Below are 21,224 nucleotides of genomic sequence, written 5' to 3'. Positions count from 1 at the left end.
GTAATACCAGTATATTCCCAGTCATATTTCTTAGCAGTCAGGTTTGCAAGGAGTGTGGCTTCTAAATGAGTTATAGAGAATATGAATAATCAGCAAATTTGGCTCTAATAAATACAAATATTTGCATCCCTAACCATTTTCATTTATTCATATTAAAACAATATCACATGACTTATCAATTCAACCGATGCCAACTACACACTTCAGATTCTGAATATGAAATAACCATAACTGTTCTTGGAGCCTTCAGTAGTCTACAAATTATTTGCAAATTATTTTCAAAGAATATATATATATTAAAACTAATTGTAGAGTGTTCAGAGATAATTCACAAACATAAAAAAGGAGCCTAATTTGTCATCATCAATTATTTCCTCCATTTTTTTCTGTCGGCTTTAGTTAACGTGAAGCAGTAATAGTAAGGATGAGATTTGTAATACTGCTTTCTTCCTGTGCAAGTCAGACCAATGCCAAAATGCTATAGTTTTCCACTCACTTATGATCCAGCTCCTTGATACTGTGGCAAAAGGTCAGAATAATTCTGACTGTTAAAGTCCTCTGTGATATAAAACTTAGGCATAACTTGAGCAATCTCTCTAGCGTAGGGAGGATGGGTATCTAAGTCACAGCCAGGGACCAGAAACTGACAATGAAGGTAGGCAGCCTAACAAGAAAGTTCATGTTTCACTGTTAAGAAAAAGCTCTGTAGTGGGAGATTTTCCTAAAATTGTCACAGGAGATATAAGATTCTGTATGACATAGTTCATCTGTCCTGATACGTCTATGCTTATCACTGATGTATGATGGGTTCTTTATTGTGACTAGTGTTCATATATATGTGCATGGAGGACTAGTACTGTGGCTATTTTTTACTTTTATTAATCACTTCTGAGGTGCTTAAAGAATTTTGATTCTATTGCAGACAATGAAAGAAAGTATGTTTCTACCTGGAGGGGTTTCAGGCCTTCAGATTAAACTTGTGAGGTCCAGTACAGATGGGAGGTCACACGAGCAATTGTCCTGTGGACATAAAGGAAGCTCAGTGTCAGCTTCTCACACTCAGGCAAGCAGAGGGACTGTGCTGCGGGCAACAATTCTCCAGATGGGCAGGCTAGGCAAGGCAGGAGGTGAGGCCACATCTGCTTTTCCCTATGCACCCACTCTGGGCTGCCTCCCTGGTCTGATATGTGTATTTATCTGTCTATCTGCAAATACATAATTAATAAATAGGAGGCAAGTGGATCATGGTTATGACCATGAAATAGTTTTGGCATTACATTACTGTGTGGTTCCTCCTTGACAGCAGCTCTCAACACAACAGTATTTGTGGTGCTATGAAACAGATTACTGTGGACATTCATCCTTTTAGGGGAAGCGTAACGGGTACAATGCTGAAGACAACAGCTTATCAAGCTGATGCTCAGTATGCAGCCATCTCAAACTGAGTCACCATTTGCTGCAAAGTGTGAAGGCATCAAAGATTATGCAATAGGTGTACAGTAGCTCTGATTATAAGAATCGTTTCGCTTTTACAGTAAGTATTTTCTTCAACTAGCTATTAATGTTTAAATACAGTAATCGGAAAATAAACCTCTCTTAGTTGATCTCCATTCATCTGGCTTTTTTCTTCATTAAATAGTTCTTTTAGAATCTCATTAAGTCACATGAACAACTACACCAAGTTGTTATGGCAACTGAAATTTTAAAAGTAAATTAATTTTGCCACAAGGTGTTATCAAGACCAGGTAAGGATGGCCTTGAATAATAATAGCTCCTTATTGTTTGGAGAGGATATTCTATCTCAAACTTAACACTGGGCTTTGCTTAAACCAACACTTTTTTAATTATTGCATCAACAATCTTTAGAACAAATAGAAAAGAAATTATTTCAGTTTTACTACAAAGTCTTAAATTAGACGTTCTAGCTAGCAGCACCATCTTTTAATAGCAGGGATTCTATACTTGATGCTTAAGTAGTTTGTAGTGTGCCTAGTAAAAGCATACAAGATCAGTTTTCCAAACTGGCATAAATCTAGTGCAACCCTGCTGATTTCACCATTAGTGGAAATGCTTAAACCAGACAAAAACCAAACAAGCTTTTAATATTTAAAGGAGGACTTTATCCTGTAGCATAAAAACCTGCCCAGCCCTTGATCTATTCAGTAGTGATGTCTGTTAGATCCACGTACTGACGTTGGACTTGCACCTCCATTACTTGGATAGTGTAATACTTTCTCCAAGCAATACTCTCTTAAGAACTACTGGAATAAAATGAGGACAGAAACGTAATCACAGTTAATAACGAATATAATATAACAAACTTTCCGTAAATTTTAATTTTGTAGGACATTGGAGCCTGCTGAGAGACTGTAACTCTCCTCAGAAGTAACTGATAGTTCTGACTGTAGCATTTCTATCCCAGTGGACATGCCACCAGAGAGGACACAGCTTGCCTCTCAGATCCAGGCTGATGTCTCAGTTCTGCAGCATGGTCTCAAAAACATTCTCCCAGGCAAAAAGGAGATGAGGTTTCACACTGCATAGCAATCATGCTTTCATGCACTCATGCTCCCTGCCTCTTATTTCTGCCATTTTGTAATGACAGAGCATGAAACAGATTCTGTGAAATTTAAAATACATAAATTTTTGGACATTTTTTTAAAAAGTGGGACTGATACTTTGATTAGCCTGCTGTGTGGCTGTTAGGGGGGTATTACAGAAAGAACTGACCTACCCCCAAAGGTTAGAGAAGTGTCTGAAGTTGAAAGCCTTGTCTCTCTATGAATAAATGAGGGAAGCAGGCATCTCTGAATGGTGATTATGAATGCTACATTATACAACAGATACTTCAATCAAGTGTTCCGAATCATCTTGCAAAAGCCCCAGTTTCCTTTCAATAAACATAGGAATATGTTGCCAAAACTTCTGGAGAGCAAACCTCCCTCCATCCTCTCTGCTTATTAATTCTTCTTTGAGGTGTATAGCACTCCTGAGAGCGTTACAGGGACAAATATTTTAGTCATTGTAAGTTGCTGAGATACTGTGATAGTGGAGAGAAAGTATTATGGGATATGTCTACACTGACATTTGGGATTAGGCCTGAATATCTCCCTCAGCATCTATTTGAATGACCAGTCTTAGTGACAAAGATCTAGACACAGGAATCCACATTCAGATGGGGAATGTTTTTTCCATCTTGCTTTGTGAATGACTGAGGTAGACAATAGAGAGAATGCTTCAAATCAGTGAAGATACAGGTTCTCCATAATTAGGAAAAAGGATGTCATTGTGCCTTCTCCACCCTGGAACACTCTGATATAGGTTCCTGCTAGCTTCCTCAGATGTAACTGGCCTCTCAGGTTGTAATTATTTTTCTTCCTCACAAGCTGAATAATTCGACTTCTTTACTTTTTGTTTTCTCTTCTTCTGAAACATTGGAGACTAGCCACAGCTGGAAATAGGCTGTAGGTTCAAGTCCTGGTGCTCTTACTGACATTAGATCCCCTCAGATCTTGGGATTAAAGCAATCATCACTTTAGGTGGAAGGAAGGAATGTCTCCCTGAGGTCAGATAGGTGGAGACTAGTGCTTTTCTCTTGGCTGCCTTTGTAGCAGGGATATAACTTCCCTTTTAGCATCACCTGGAAGGTTTCTCTAATAAAACATTTATTGGTAAGGCTCTTAATTCTGCCATATCTCCTTCTGTGGCAAATTATAGTCGTGGATGTTAGTCTTTTGCTTCAGGGCTAATGTTTCCTATGAGCTGCTCGTGAATATTTTGAAGTCCATTATATGTTGATGCTATGTCACATGGAAGAGGATTCATCTAAAGCAGGCATTTACTGAAGTTGTTTCTCCACATTTTAGGGAAGTGGACTCAGTGACGTTATCCAGTCCAATGCTCATATGTCCCATCTGGTGACAGCAAAATGTCTAATATCACTCTAAGTTAGTATTTTGTCATTGGAAATGCTTACGAATTGTGATTTTCAACTGAGATGTTAACATAGATGCCCTGAATATTTTTGACGGGATCTTCAAATTTGAGGGGCTCAGCTTGATTTCAAGGTTTAGATGTTTATTCTAAATTGCTAGAAACTGAACCTCGAAATAATTGAAAATTAATACTTTGACATAAAGAAACCATTAACTTCATGCTGATGTAGGGAATAAGTCTGCATAAATGATCAGCTTGAAGTTTAATTTCATTTCAATCAATGAATATTCAGTAATGAAGTTTATGCACTTGAGAAGGAAGCCTGACATAAAGTAACCAGATTGTTGCAATAGAAATTATTCCAGGTCTGGTCCAACTCTAGTTAAAATCAGTATAAACTTTCCAAATGGGAGTTGGATGAGACTGTAATAGTATAAATCCAGACTGAAGTGAACAGACTTATTTTGGATTCACAAAGTTAAGAATGAGACTGTAATTTTTGTCCCCATTGTTTAACCAACAGCCACAGTAGAAGGCAGGCACTGATGTTTCAGCTTAGGTGGAGTTTTGCTCTGTAACAGTGATTCACAGATATCCCGCTTAGTCACTGAGGGACCTCGTCATTGGTGCAAGCATACTTCCCTCAGTGCTTGCTTAGGCAGTCAGCGTGGCAGTGACTAATTTCCTTTGTGAGTCTGGGTCTCACAGCTGCCAGTAGGGAACTGTTGAAAATCAGTAAAATTACAGAAGTTAACTTTTATACAGATAACTAATAAATGCAAAAGATTGAACTCCACAGAAAGCGGTTACTTGGGGAAGCTCTGGCCAGTCCCACTTCAGCAGAGGATGAGCAATCTATCAAAAAAAACCCCAACAAAACTATATGGGAGAAAATTTATTACATGTTTTAAGCAGGAAGTAATAAAGTAAACAATATAAATAGAGTAGATAAGCAAAGAACAGTCTCAGACTCACCAAGGCACTTTACTAAATCCCATTAGACAACTATTTTCACCTTTAAGTAACTGAGTGTTTTAAAAGCCTGGCCCTTAAGCACTCAAGTTTTATTGAAAGTGAATGGGACTTGGGCTTTTAGATTACTCAGGATTTCTCAGAAATTCCACCCACCATGCTTACCTTTGGAAAAGGTTTAAAGGTTTGCATGAAGTCCTATAAATCAAGGAAAACTCAAGAGTAACTAATCTGGAACTTCAGCACACAGCAAGAGAAATTGTATTCGGTGTCCCCAAAGAGACTTAGAGGAAAAGCTTAATGTATAAATGCTCTCAAAAACCTCTTAAGACGTATATTTAACTGTGATGTTACAATTAAACTCATGAAACTTAGCTTTATTCCTGTAAACAGCACATTCAGCACTCAAGCATGAGAGGAGAAAGGCAAGTCAGCGCACTGTTTTGATTTTCTCTGGTTTTCTTGGAAGTAAGCTGTTTCAGTCCCAGCTTCAATCTTCCTAACTCTGGAAACTTAATGGGCTGCCTACATATGCAATCCTGTCTCTATAGTTTCTCCTTAACATTAACAGAGAGAGGGTTAATTGCACATCTCCACCTTTTCCATTAGCTATACAAGCAAACGGCTATATAGCATAGCTGCCCTACACTCCTGTGATAGGTTCCACAAGTAAGTACCTATGGGTATGCTCAATGAGTTCATGCTGAAGTTAAATGTGTAAGTAAATGTGTTATTATATCATAAGGACTACCATCTGGAAGTTATCATTCTAGCAACTTTACTCTATTCCTTATAGTTGACATAGCAAATTTAAGCATAAAACTGTCCTTTGCTCGTATACTTAGCTTACTAGAAGACCTAAAAATATCTCTCTTACTGAAAACTCAGAAATTTGGAATTCCCACTGTAAGACCCTAAAAAGTGACTTTCGTGAATAACAGAGACATGTTCATATGCAGGTTTGAAGTAAAACATACTACAATAACTTATTTCAAATGCTGAATTTAACAGGCATTAATATAAACTTAGCTACTGATAGTTAATATCTACTATTAACTTACTCTTAACTTATTTAGGTACTGAAAGGTTTTCCTCTGGATTGAGTGTAATTGCTGTTTTAAGACCAAGTATTATCCAACACCTGCTCAACACTGGTGTTGAAGTTTCTGTAATTTGCATTAAAACACCTTAATATGGCCTTGCACATGGTTTTCTATAGGGATAATACTTTCAATCATCTTTGACTTTCCATGGCTGGGTGGTTTATGTTCCTTCAGTGACCTACTGATCAAGTGCCCATGAGATTCATAGTTTGCCAATTTTTGTAAGTTCCTGTCTTATGTTCATAAATGTGGTATGTACGATACACCAAAGATTATAAGCTACAATGAGGATTTCTTTATTCAGGGCATGCTTCTGCTCCCAAGGACATGACTTTTTCAGAGAAAAGAATTTGAACCTGAGACAGTGTCCTAGTTTCAGCCAGGATAGGGTTAATTTTCTTCCTAGTAGCTGGTATAGTGCTGTGTTTTGGATTTTGTATGAGAATAACGTTGATAACACACTGATGTTTCAGTTGTTGCTGAGCAGTGTTTATACTAAGTCAAGGACTTTTAAGCGTCTCGTGCTCTGCCAGCCAGAAGGCTGGAGGGGCACAAGAAGTTGGGAGGAGACACAGCCAGGACAGCTGCCCCAAACTGGTGAAAGCAATATTCCATATTGTATGACATCATGCCCAGTGTATAAACTGGCGGGGAAGGCTGGACTGGGGCCGCTGCTCAGGAACTGACGGGGCATCGTTTGGCGAGTGCTGAGCAATTGCATTGTGTCATGTGTTTTGTATATTATTATTATTATTATTATTATTACTATTCTGTCCTATTAAACTGTCTTTATCTCAATCCAGGTGTTTCACTTTTGCTTTGATTCTTTCCCCCATCCCACTGGGTGGGGGGAGTGAGTGAGTGGCTGTGCAGTGCTTAGTTGCCGGCTGGGGTTAAACCACGAGAGACAGTCTCTGGGTTATAAAGTATTGGTCATAGTGGTCATAGGAGGTCTTAGCCTCTGCATGCCACTCTTTGTTCTTTATTCTACATGCACAATCTTTCTAATCAGAAAATTTTTTAGAATTAGACTTTAAGCAATTTACATTCAAGGAAACTGCTTGGATGCTGTAAAGTTCAGGTTGCAGGAGCAAAAATCATAAGGCTACCTTAGATGCCAGGCATTTATTATACACCGCGTGCAGGGATGTCAAGATCTTCCACAGGGGTTCAAAGCTGCTAACACACTGAGCCAGCCTGCTTGAAGTCCTGAAGAAAGAATGTATTTCAGAAAACATTTACTGCTTGGACCTAGTGCTTATCTGATAGTTGCAGCTGACTGTCTTTAAGAGGCTGGATTCAGTGTCATGGCAGGGCTTAGATATCATTTCTCTTAATACTCCACTGACAGAAGTGTTGCCTAGTTGCAAAAGTGGCAAGAATACTTGCCCAAAAAATGCAACTCCCCCAGTTGAGTCCCTAAATTAAGAGGTTAAATGAAGGTGCACCATCGCTTTTGAGGGTCTGGGTCATTGTGCAGCCTGGAAGACAGGAATCAGGGACTTGGGAGATCAGGCAGAAGGAAGTCTGACTTTACCCTGGCAGCTGATGTCCTCAGGATACTTTTGGAAGCTCACAGTCTCTGGATGCGCACCACTTTTTTTCCTCACCACCACAGACATTGAAACCTAGAGGTTTCTTACACTTCTTTGTAAAGAATTCCGGATTTCCCCCTAGAGGGCACTTCAGGATATATCTGAACTATAGTCTCCGTAAGGACTGCAGCTCATTTAGACCTCTCCCCGGCTCAGATAATGGTGAGAATGGAGCTACGGCAGCAGTAGGTGTGTGTGGGTTGTAAAAGTGATCCAGGAAGAAACACCTGCATGTGATCTGGGACACCTCCTCGTCTAGATGTTACCTCTACAGATACGCCTAACTTGACAGTTTTGTCAGGAGGACAGTAAGATCATCTGTACCTCTTACAAGACTTAGACAATAAGATTCTGAAGTTTCATAGATAAAAAGGAAAATTTGGAAGAAAATAATTAAAATAAGGAAACAGAACATTAGGGAACGAGAAGGATCACAATTATAAATATGTGTAGATGTGGCCAGGGAGACAGCACTTAAGAGAGAGAGAGAGATCACAATCATTTGGTAAAACTGCAGAACAAAGAATATAGGACCTGCTACATTAACTGAAACAACAGTGGCTCCACTTTTCTCATCTGGAGGAAGCTGAAAAGTTCTTGACAAGAGCAGAAAAAGGAAGACATGACTAGAAATAGCTTTTTTACTTTCTTCTCAATTTTTCCTCTAATTTGCGTAATTTACATGGGAACGATATACATGCTTCATTTATAAAATGATGGCAGAAATGGTATCATTTTACCAGGATGTACAACACCATTGAGCACTATACAACACCTATTATAAATGGAAAGTGGGGACAGTATGCTACCAAAGACTCTTGAACCCTCTTCCTCAGCCTGGAAGAGATATACTGAATGGCAACTGATTTACACCAGCTCAAGAGTCAGCCCTTTCGAAGGGAAGAGAATAACAGGGTAATTAATGGTCCCAGCTGTGGGGTCTACGTATTAATTGATGATACCTTTCACACCACAAGAAGTTTTAATTTTGGATGTTCTTACGGTGGCGCTCTTTAATTAATTAGAAAATGGAGAGATGGAATCTTCTGGTTTGTTATCAGCTAAATTAATTCAGAAAGTAGTCGTGAGGGTGGACTTTTTGTTTGTTTGTTTGTTTTTTGGGGTTTGGGGGGCTTTTTTGGTGGTTTTTTTTGTTGGTTTTGTTTTTTTTTTCTGAGGCCCCTCCTTTTGCAAAATATGTTTCTAAGACTGTTGGAACTACATGTAGAGTATTTGATGCTCTGTCCACCACAGAATGCTTCTAATATACACCGGAAAACAAACTTGTAGAAAATACGAGGTCATATGTGTTACTAATTCAAGATGTTTAAGAATTTTCAGTTGCTAAATAATTATCTACCTTGGAAGAATTTGTGAATTGTTGGAAGCTGTTGCTGGACTGGATAATTTACTATTACCATTTAATTTTAATGTAGTCACACTGGAAGCAATCAAATACACTTCAGGTAGTGGGATGAAAAGAAGGCAGGAATGAAGACTAAGAAAGAAACAACAACCCCACCACAAACTGTTTTGTCTTGATAATCCATACAAGACTACTGGCTATGGAAGTTAAAAATAGTACATTGTCATATTATTAAGAATTGTATCATAATGTGTTGGCACTGAAGAGTGTACTTAACCTTGCCTGGACAACTTTAGCTTGTCATTTCTTGACTTTGGTGTATCATACTTTTATGTATGCATAGGACTGACATGAATGTGGAAGGTTAAATGCAGCACCATCACCAGGCCTGTTCTGACCAATGAAATAAGTAAAAGACAATACAGTACAGCTATGTCTTTCCCCTACATGCTGGGCTTTTGAGAGCCCTATCAAGCAGTGTGTGATATAACATATCCATGGAAAACCTCAGCCCTGGGGATCTCGCCTTAACCGGCCAGCAGGGATAGTGAGGAAGGGTAAACAAAGATCTTCCACTCCCTGCTTTATAACTTAACAATACCTGAGCTTATAGGCACTCCTGTGTTCAAAACACGTTGTAAGGAAGTTTTTCTAGGTAATAGAAATGTCTTACCCTCTATTTACAATGATGAAGAAAGTCAAGGTGACTGGCTCAGGTAACTGAGTAAGCCAGTAGTACAAGCAGAAATGGAAACCAAATCCTAGTATAGTCATCTATTTGCAAAGACATATTTGCTTATATAAATATTTGTATATAGATTTAAATAACCAGGATATCTTTTCTTTCTAATATGTATTATGTTCTTTTCTGTAAATTTGTTTAAATAAAATAATAGAGTCCTTCGTATCCCAAGAAATATCCAACAGCTTGGGGCCAGTTTAATATTAAAAATTATCGAATACTGTGCTGATCAGTCTTTGCATCTATACGTATACAAGCATCCGTCACGCCAAAAATTTTACTTTGTCTTTTCATATTAGAAGCATTTTGAAACAGTGTTTGTGCTTTATAATATGCATAACGTCATAGTAATTTAGCTTAACGTTAATAAAGATAAGGGTCTTATACGGATAGATATATATGTAACAAATAACCCATATTTTACCATTACCATTCAAAACTGTGGACCTTGATGTGATTGTTCCTTTCCTCATTACTGTTCCCCCCTTCAAGAAAGATACCCTCAAAAGCATCATTTAACAGGATCAAACAAGGAACTTGTAAAAGGAATGATAACAAAAGGTATTCAGAATAAAGCTCTACTGTATGCAGATGATGTACTTCTGCTGATAAAAGGCCTTGAAGAATCTATGATTTTACCAAAGTTGGTGAAAAAATTCAGTTGTGTCTTATGATAATACATTAACCAACCATAATCAAGTGTGTTTCCTTTTTAATTTTCTTTTTGTTAACTGTTTTAGCTGAGAAATGGAAACATCAGCTAAAAAATACATGAAGCCATGAAAATAAAAATAAACTTGATAGTTTAAAATTAATATGGTACCATGATAAAAATACAGAAACACCTGAAGGAATATTTTGAACTTTTATGAATGAGTAAACTGGGTCTGACAAATCAAGTGAGTTGAGAATGTTTTTGGCCAGGATGATATTAATTCCTTATGTGAATAACAATCAAACAACAACTAAAAAAAGAAACAAAAATCTCAATGGCCAACACTGAGGTTTTTTAAGCATTAGTACACTAGATATCGTCCAGAGGAGCAAGAAACATGGCTCAACAGGAGGAGAATTTTAGAGTTAATTCACTTACAAAAAGATTATAGGCTGTTCACAACCATGAAATGAAGAACAGCATATTAAGAAACAGAAAAGAAGTGAAGGATCCTTCTGTGTTGCAAACAGCAGTTTTGTGCTGAGATCAGTCAGACTGAGTCTGCAGTTCTATTTTTTTTTTCTAATCTATTATTTATTTGGGATTCATTTTGCAGTGTTCAGTTCTTCTACCCCTTGGGCTTCCCCCATCTAAATTAGATCTCTGTGACATGTCATCTGTTTAAAGCCTCTACTGCAACATGGAAATAACTTTTTTTTTTTTCCATGACAGAAATTAAAATAATTCCCATTTAAGGAAAGTGAAATTAATGTCCCTTCCAGGCCTCTTCATAACTATATAAGAAAACGAACATTTTCAAATCTTGGAGTTGAATTTATATTTCAGAACCATACAAGATTTGTACTTGAATTTACTGTTCAGAATCCCCCAACCCTGACTAGTTCAGATATGACTCTTACTCACAGCTCTGTTAAATTTAAGGCTGTGAGACATCTGAAATAACTTCTTAGTCCAACTTCCTGACTGGCATGGTAACTGGAATGTCACCCAAGAATTTCATCCATGAGTAAGGTTTTATAGAGCATAAAAGTAAGATGAGGACCAATCTTGTTTGCTCTGAGATGTGTACACCCTTTCAGAGTCTGAAGTGAGCACTTGTTAGATTTTTACTTAAGGCTTAAAGAGATTTAATGAATGTTTGCACAGATCCCATCTTGATACTTTGTATTGTATGAGGAAAGACGCACCCAAGATTGTCCTATGGAAAACACTAAACAACAATGGACTGGAAAAAAAGAAGTAAATTCCTCATATTACTACAGGAAGGTAGTATTTCTTACAGATTACAGTCCCAGTAGGGGTGATGTTCCTTATTAACAAGGTCACCACCATGATTTGAAAATTTCCAGTGACTCTTTCAGTAATATGGAGAGTGGGAAACAAACTAATGAGAATAATAATCAGCGTATTACTGAATTTTTAAAAGATGAGACTTTTTATGATGTCAGGACAGTCAGGAAAGAGGATCCATGTTGACATTTGTAAGCAATCTCCTTTGTCTGATTGAGTTGAATGCTTGACACAAGTACTGACCTTTTAGGAAGACCAGATTAAGAGTCCCTCAAGGCCGAGCACTTAGAGCTCCCCATGCACACTCTTTCTCGCTTTTTGTTACACTCACATTTGTTCTTTCCCTCTCAGCAGGACAGAGGATACCATGTAGTTAATTGAAAATTAAAATAATATACTCTAATGGCAGGTGATGATGCTGTAACCATTAACACCATACAATACCCTGTTAGGTTTTCCTTGTCTTTTTTGATTAGTGAAGTCTGTAGGACTATGTTCGTTTTCACCATGGGTCCCTAACGGCTCTGCTCCACCTCCGCCAAGGTGCAATGGAGTGACTCCATAGCTGTCACATGACTCAGGCTGGTGTCTCCTATCTGGGAAGACACTGCCTGATCCTGCCACCATGCCACCACGGGGCTCTGAACCCTTCAGATCATATAAACCAAGCAGCCCTGCCTACAGGGAGGTGAAAGATTTTGTGCAGGTTATTTTTTTTCCTTTTTTCCTTTTTTCATGAATATTTTCACACTTGATAAACTAGAGGCTTGGTCCTGAAAGGTGCTGAACAGCCTGGCCACAAGCTAATATAGCGTGTACCGTGCTCGAAGCCAGAGAGAAGTCTCCCACCTCTTCCTGCAAAGTGGCTGACCCCAATGGAAATGAAGGTCAGACAGCACCTAACATGATCAGGTTTGAAATGCTGAAAGGTAGACTGAAAAATAAAAGAAACAGTGGCTTGCTCGCAGTGGATGTGTGAGTAGAGTACAGTCAGCTGAGACTTTAGCCATATTCAGTGTATGTCACTCACATGTTGCAGCACATACATGTCTCTTTCTTGCAAACATTAAAAAAAGCCACTGCCAACAACAGAAAGGAGATAATTTCCCGGAGGAAAACATTCCATAAGCAAAGATTAAATATTGTTATTTATATAATAAGTATGAACAGGAAGTAAAACATACTCCCATGTGATCTTTGGTAATACTTTGTTAATTATTAATTGGGTTTCACTTTGGATTTAAATATAAAGATGGAAGATTGTGTTCCCGTAGTGGCAGTGGCTGGGGCCTCCTTTCTGTTTTATATTGCTTCTCTTACACTAATTGGAGGAAAATCTGAGTGCCTTCCAGAAGAGCAATAAGCAACGGAACTAGTATTTGTCGTGTTCTCATCCTCTTCACAGGGAGAAATTTGTGTCCGAGGGAATAGTCTGTCTGAATTTTTAAAAACCATTTATACATGGACTCATATTCAAGCAGACAAACTTTAATTTTCTCTTAAGGGAGGCAAGGTCAAAAAGAAGCTTGGGATAATTACAATGCAAAGAGGTGAAGTTGACAATGATCCTGCATGTGCCTCTGAAAGTTTTTCTACTGCTTTGTGATAGTTCTCCTGGAGCAACCTTCACTGAAGCTGTGGGAAAGAATACGTGCCGCAGAAAAAGCTCATTTGGAAGTCACCAGAAAATCCAGTCTGCATGTACTGGGTGACTGCTGTGCCAACTGCAATTACTTCACCTCTTTAAATAGTTCCCTTACTGAGAAGTTGACTTTTACAAGCGCAGGCCTTCCATGCTATTATTAGGACTACCAGACTTCCCACATAATAGGGGATTTCCCATATTCCAGTTGGAAGACCCACATCCCTTACTGAAATAATTTAGGATATCACTTTACTCATATTTATGGCAGATCCAAACAGTGATACATAGGAGCAATCCAGGTCACAGTGTCATGGGGCTGACTGTGGGCATGATAGTTTGGCCTCCTCCACAGCAGCAGGACAACGTTAGTGGAGAGTGGCAGCATCTTGCTGGTCCACCTCCTTTCTCCCAGTACCAGTGCTCTCCAGGCCAGGTTCCCCCAGCCCCGATTCTCTCCACCTGTGCAAGCTTTCATTCTCCTCTAGTTTCTCATCCAAGGACTGTAACTGTGTCAACAAGTTTCTAACTCCAGGAGGAGTAAGCAATAGGTAGGGGCAAAAAGGAGAAGGATCCTGAAAAAAGTCTTGTTATTGCTATACAAAGCTTAATGACAACCCTGAGGGTGGGGAGTTGGAACAGTTCTCATTGATTAAAATCTGATTTTATCACATTCTTCAAATCTTGATTTTTTTCAAATTGTTTCTGTCCTGGCTTGACGGGGACAGAATCCCCGCCCAGCCATGCCAGGCAGGCTGTCAGCAGTTTGGAGTCAGCCAGGGCAGCTGACCTGAGTGAGCTACAGGGGTAGCCCATCCCGTCATGTCATGGTCATTATAAAGGGGGAAGGTTTGCTGAGGGAGGGGGAGCTCCTGTGGGATTGACATTAAAATATTTTTTACTGGAATGGAATGAAAATATAAGGACTGTAAACTGAAGTCTCAAAAGTCAGAGAAATGCAAGTTACTTCTCATTGTTTTCTTCTAGACTTGCTTTATTTCCACAGTCAAAACATGAAGACAATGCAACTGCTGTTCCTGTTCCCTAACTGCAGTGCCCAAAGCCTATGGAGGAGACAAAACAAGTTTTTTTCTTTTTATAACTCGGTCCAGCTAAGCCATAACAGGAAAAAAAATAACACCTTACCTGCTGAAATGCCTTACAGCTTGCTACTGGGGGTATTACTAAACAAACTCTGTCTGGAAACCACTCCACTCTACATTAGTATATTCACACTTTGGAGATAAATATTCTTAAATGTGAAAAATAGTGCACTTCAAATGAAATTGTTTTCAGGTCATTATTTCTTGTTCCTTATTCACACAGGTATTTAACTTTTGTAATCAGATAGGATGTAAAAACTTTTTCTCCCACAAATGTAATTGAAGCACAGCAATAAACACCTTGGGTTTGGCCTTTTTTTATAGAGCCACTGAGTGTTCAATAAACTGAACAACAAATGCTATTATATTAAGTGGCTAATAAAGTCTGATTTATGTACTTATGTTAATAATCTGCTTGCAGAGTATGCATACTTCTCTATTAGCAACTTAGAATATAATTTCCAAGAATATTGCATTGCTTCAAAGAAATAATAGCCTGACTGTGGTGTAGGCTTTACTGGTAAATGGATAGAGTGATCAGTGGCTTAATTGCATGAACATAATCTATTTCAAAAGCTGCAGAGGAAGAGGAACCCTCTGAGTTTTTTTCACTGTGAAGTAAATCAAAACCAAACTTCAAGGGATTTTTATGCATATGCTTTACCTGCATATTTCCTGTTCTTTAAAGAAGCATTCAACGAGGAGATCCTATATAAATTATTCTGAAACTGCTTTGAGAAATGTGCTCATAAGTTGAGAGTCACTGTAAACATATTTGAATACTCTGTCAAAATGACTAAATTAACCCTTAAAATCCCTGCATATGGAGAAGGCAGTCTGATCTTCATGATGAGTTCATAGACTACACTGCTCACTAGAAAAATTTATCAGAATCTTATCATAATATCCTACCACAAGCCCAGGCTAGAGAAGGTACATTGTCATTTTGAGAAGCAAACAAGCAGATTTTTGTAACGACAATGAATGGCTTTTGTAGCAAGTGGTGAAACTTGTATGGCTTCACAGTCAGCAAACAGCCCCACCAGCTCCCGCTACACAGGATGCAACTGGGCTGCTCTCATAGGCAGGCAGAGGACAAATGGCGTTTTAAGGAGAGCTCACACCAGAGATGAGGCTTCACTACCAAGGACTGGTACAACTTTTGTCAGTACAGTGTAAACTTGTGTCATCTGACATAACCTCAGACATGTAGTTGTTTTGGCCTTTGATTGGTATTATTATTTATAGTTGTCTATTGCGCAGGCAATGTCATATTCTATTCACTCATGTTTATCTTTTGTCTTTTTCCTCACAGTTAGACTTGCCTATACTTGTGAATCAGCTTGGAAGAAGGTATGCTAGTTTTGACAAGGCTTTATTCAGTTAGACGTCCCTTCCAACCCGTAACATTCTGTGATTCTGTGATAGACACCCCTAAGTGTATAATACTTTGCCAAGTTCCTGTGTGTACATGTTGTGAAAGTTACATTCAACTTTAACAATGGTGTGGACCTTCTTTCAGACTCTTGTCATAACAAAACAATTTTTAGTCCATGAGCATTGCAGTGAATGAAATCTAGATTCCTAAACTTCCTAAATACAAGGATTACATGTTTTTCTCTCGTTATTGATTGAAAACTGCGTTTGAAATTTTTTCCAGGGTAGAAGCGAATTTATTTTTTGCTTGAGCACTGTTCTATCTAATAGAACAAGAGTTCATTCTCTAGTATTTCTCTCCAACGTGAAACTCAGTAATGAAGTCCCACTCCTCTTCTTGATTATCATATGCTGCCATATTACTTGCAACTGGTCACCATGTTAAGAAATTAAGGACAGTAAACAGACGGCCAGGCAGCACACTGTTTTCCTCAAGAAATCAAAAAAAAAAAAAATAGAATTTCTGTCTTGTAAGAAATTGTAATATTTTGATACACCTTCGAATGAAAAAATTGAAGTTCCACAATTTACAGAGAAATGAAAATCCTACAATCTTTTGATTAAAAAGATTTTGTTCCATTTCTAGTCAAAGTTAGCTTTAAAACTGATGGAAATCCAGTTGTGATAGCCTGAATTGACTAGACATATGGGGCAGACCTGTGTAATTCTTCTTCTCTTATACTGAGTTGCCCAAAGAAAACCAGGTGTTTTAATGAAAAAAACCTCCACAGACAACCCCCTCAAAAGCAAACAGAACCCAATAAATTTATGTTGCATTAGTGTATAAATGAGAATACAATTTTTTCAGAGAAATCTCAAAGTTGCTAAATCAGGAAGAAGGACTTGATATTTAAATCTCCCTTGCACTCCATATCTTCATTTGCAGTTGGGGTTTCAGTTCATTTATGGGCTTTCTGAGTTGCAGATAGCCCTGAGCAGTTCCCTCTCAGCAGGGCTCCTTCCATTGCTTCTGAGGCTTGTTGCGGTCTCCCTCCTCATCACAGAAGTCCTTCGATCTCTGCTGCCCTGGGTAGCAGTTTCTGGCTGTTTCTCCCTTCTCTGCAGCACCCTTGAGTTTGGCTGGTTTTCTCTCTTGCTCATTCTCAGCTGGTCCCAGGGACAGCCAAAATTTGAGTTCCCACTTGATCCTGGCATTTTTGTCTAAAAGCAGCATAACATGTAAAAAAGATAAAAACATATCAAAGAGATTATTCCTTCAAAGGACCAAAGGAGTTTGCAGTGCTGGGATGTATGCAGCAGCATTTTGTGGTTTGGGTCCTGACCTGGTTTGCAATCTCCCAAACTGGGAGCAATGTTATATATGGCAGCTCCATCTCCAAAAACTCCCAAAGTGCATGTGAGAATTGAGGAAGGCAGGAGGGCAGACAGGAGGCACCAGTTTCCTTGCTAATAGGCAACCATGGTATTGGATCTAGAGGTAACAGTAGCCCCACAAAACATGCTTGGTTTGCAGTTTCTAAACCGTACAGAAATGCTATGCTTGAGTAAGTCCCAACCAAAACATTTTCAAATGATGTCTTTGCAAACCGCTTGCACAACAAGTTCTTTCTATTTTAACAAAACTGTCTTCTCATAGGAAAGTGTTTCATATGCAATTTTTTAAGTAACCCTAGCAAACGCATTACATGCTCACATGCTGTATTTAGTTTAATTGATAGCTATTTCATATGTCCTGGGACATATCTCTATAATTTTATCATCTTATGCTTTAAAAACAGTTTCTTGTTTTCTGCTTCTATTTAAATGAAGGTAAGTTTAAATCCTCCTGGAGCAAAACTGCTTTACCTTAATACTGATTCAGTAGTCAAAACAGGAGAAATGAAACTAATCATTCATACTGATATTGATCTAACCAGATGTCTTCTCCATGAACTAGCTTTGATTAACAATTATTTGAAAAATTTCTGTTCACTTCTGTATTGCTTCAATTCCCAGGTTCTCGGGAAATGTGCAGTTTTATTGGCTCATACATTTTATGGTGTATAAGAGAATTATCTTCTCTTTTTCACAGTTTCCAGTTTTATTACTGTAAAGTTGGTTTATTACCTGTTAGCATGTTCCCAAAAAGAAAAAGGAAAAAAAAAAAGTATCTCTGTAGAGGATATTAAAGCTTTCTTTTACAGGAGGCTGTGCTGCAGTTTGTCTTTATGTCCAGCTCCCATTCAACAATATACAGAGCAGAACACCTCAAGAAGACCTAAAACTGTTAAGCAAAAGCATCTCAAAACAGTGTTACATCGTCTGAGAACCAGTTATGAAAATAATTTTTCATTAAAGCCTTCAAATAAAGAAAATAATTTATTCTTAAAATAGAGATAATCTGAATTTAAGAAATTTGTTTGAAAACAAAAAATTCCTTAAGAGAAATGTGCTGTTGACTTTGTGGCATTTGCCTGTGATAAAATATTTGGGCTTGAATTTCAATTTAACACATGGAGCAGATAAATGCCTACTAATGTCTGAAAGATTCCCTTGGGTTTGGTTATACATAGCCCTTATGCTAGATTTCAAAGGAGAGATGAATTTTATCCCCACTCTCCCCACTCCTTTTTTTAAAAATCAAAATCACACAGTACACAACTCTCCTTAGAAAGGTCTTAATGATCTCTCTGACAGGAAGTCATTTTCTAAACGGGCAGGGGGGAGGGTTGTTGGGTTTTTTTAGTTACACAGCACAGGCTATTAAAATAAATACGAAATTTCCAAGAGAATATTGGTAGGATGGGACCAGGTATTCAGCTGAATTCTGCTGAATTAGAGAGAGTTAGGCCAGTTTGCACCAGCTGAGGATCTGACCTGCTGGCATTTTGTTTGGGATTACACACATTTTTCTGACAGGCAGACACATAGCTTGATTTAACAACTTCTTGTGCTTCTTCTCTCCTTTCTATATTTGTATGAAACATCAGTTGGGTTCTTTGAATATTCATAGTGAGTTTACATGCCCTTACTTTTCACATTCAGCTTTTGAATAATTATGTTCTGAGAACTTCAACAAAGGCAGCAAAATAATTTGCAAATCTGTGGAGCCTTGTGTACTCTCTGTTACCTTGAGGCCCTAGTCCTCCAGTTCATCATTTCTGAAGTTTTCCATTGGGAGAAGGTAAGAGTTTCAATAGCTTCATGATGTGACTTGTTTTCTTGTTGTGGAGCTTAATCAAGCTTCCTATAATTCATATGATACCCAAGATTTTTTTTTGGTTTTTTCTTGTTAAACAGGTATTCTGAGTAATGTTCACCATTGAACATAAAAAAGCACCTGGGCCTACCATGATAGGTCTCAGGTAACCAATTAACAGAGTTGAATATATGTTTTTGCAAGTGACTTAGGTGGGTTGCCATGCTTAAAATTTAGGCACTGTGCTCTGGGAAACAAATATTGAGCTGCTAGCTCCCTGGAGGAAGTTTAGGTTTTGATTTTGTGCCAGTCTAGAGGTATTTGGGAGTTTCAGTGGGAAATCTCCCAAAACATTTGGCATCTGAATTGTTCCTAAGATGTGGACCTCTTAATCATATCTAGCCCAAACAAAGCAGTCTCCTGAGTAAAGAGCTTACTTCTATGCTCTAGACCCTCTAGACACTAGGTTTGTGAGTCTCAGATGGACCCCAGGATGTTCAGCTCAGCTTAAATGTTGTCAATTTGGGGCAGAATCACAATACAGGGAAGAGTTGAAGAAGACCTGAAAGGAGCCAAATATGCCCCAGCTCAATCAGCTGTTATCCAGATTGTTGTCAGATGAAGGGGCTGCAGATCTACGTACAGGTAAAGATTGCTTGAAAGGGAGAACTGGAGGTATGGAAATTCCTTGGGAGTGAAGGAAACCTCAGCACAACAGAGTAATCGCTTCTGATTGTGCACAGGAGGACTGATAGAAAGGGGGTTGTGAGAGGCTCGAGATCTCCTGAAAGACCTCCTAGAGCTGGATTGGATGATTGCCAAGCATACAATGGTTTTATGAGAAGGCTCTCATCCCTGACTACTCATTCTTCATCCCACCAAGTGCACTAACAGCATTGTGAGGATGATGCGAAAAACAACTGACTGAACCTGGGTTAAAAGCCCTTCTTAGGAATAGAAGTGATATGAAACTAGGGGGAAATATCAACTTCCTAAAGGTTACTTTATTTCTGAAAGCAACATCTTGCATCTTTTTCAGCTACATTTAATTCCTACCCAAAGAGGACTTTAAGTCCCAGGACCCAGCTTAGCAAAGAGAAATAAATTCATAAGCTTTATTATCACTGCCTGAAAAAAAAAGTGAATTTCCTGCCTTCTGAAAAGCATTAAAACAGCATTACATTGAAGAATTTTCCTGAGGCTTGCTCTTTGAAAAGATGTTGTGTAATCTCGTTCCAAATTCTGACTAAATTTTTACACTCTTCTCTGCCACCAGCCTTATAATATTTTAAGTAGGCCCAGACTACTAGTCAGACTCTAGAAGAAACCTGAAAGTCAAACTTTTCAGTTTTTCTCTGTGATTGACATTCTGCCAAATGCAAATGATGAATTCTTGGAAAAATTGTCAACTAATTGAGGGACTGAAAACAAATTATGTTACCCTAAGAGACTGCGGTTCTGGTATCAGCTCACATATGAACCCTCTGCTCCTCCTCTGGCAGGAGAACTTCTGGCTCTTTAGCAGAGCTTTTACCACCAGGAACAGAGCACGGTTTAGATGCCCAGGTGGTAATTCAGCCTAAATACTTTCCTGTGTGACACCTTTGCTGTTATGCACCAATTTTATGATCTGACCCTGGGCCTTCAAGAACTGATCGTCTAAGTAACACTGGGAAAATTTTTTTTGTGTGCCAGTTGTGCAATGTGTTGAATGTGAAATTGAAGAGTGGAAGGAATAATTGTAGTGAATTCCAACTATCCAAGAGTAGGAGCAATGCTAGGAGTGAAGACAGACCATATAGAGCAAAAATACTCTTATTTCATATGTCAGTCACAGATTAATCGAGATAGAGCAAAAATATTTGCAAGCAAATAAGCCACTTGTTGTAGTCTGTGGATGCAGCAGTTACTTTTATATTTACATTTATGAAGTTCACCACCATGTATTTATAGATTACAATGCTTTGACTTTGCTGTTTGGAAACCCAAAGGTAAAATATCCAGGATGGAGAGATGGGGCTGAAGATTGTAAGCCTTCCAAAGAAGTATCTTTGTATGTAATTTGTCTAGATGACTGCTGCACAATACAACAAGTAAAACCTTTCATAGCAAAAAAATATGCAAGTCATTTTGTCTTAAAAACTAAACCAGAGACTGATTTAGAGTCTGCCCCAAAGCCTGTAAAATCACTGAGAGTTTTTGCATTGATTCCAATGGGATCAA

The sequence above is a fragment of the Leptosomus discolor genome, chromosome 6 (genome assembly GCF_034619465.1).
Source record: "Leptosomus discolor isolate bLepDis1 chromosome 6, bLepDis1.hap2, whole genome shotgun sequence".
Taxonomy (NCBI): Eukaryota; Metazoa; Chordata; class Aves; order Leptosomiformes; family Leptosomidae; genus Leptosomus; species Leptosomus discolor.
This window is presented reverse-complemented; position numbering follows the sequence as displayed.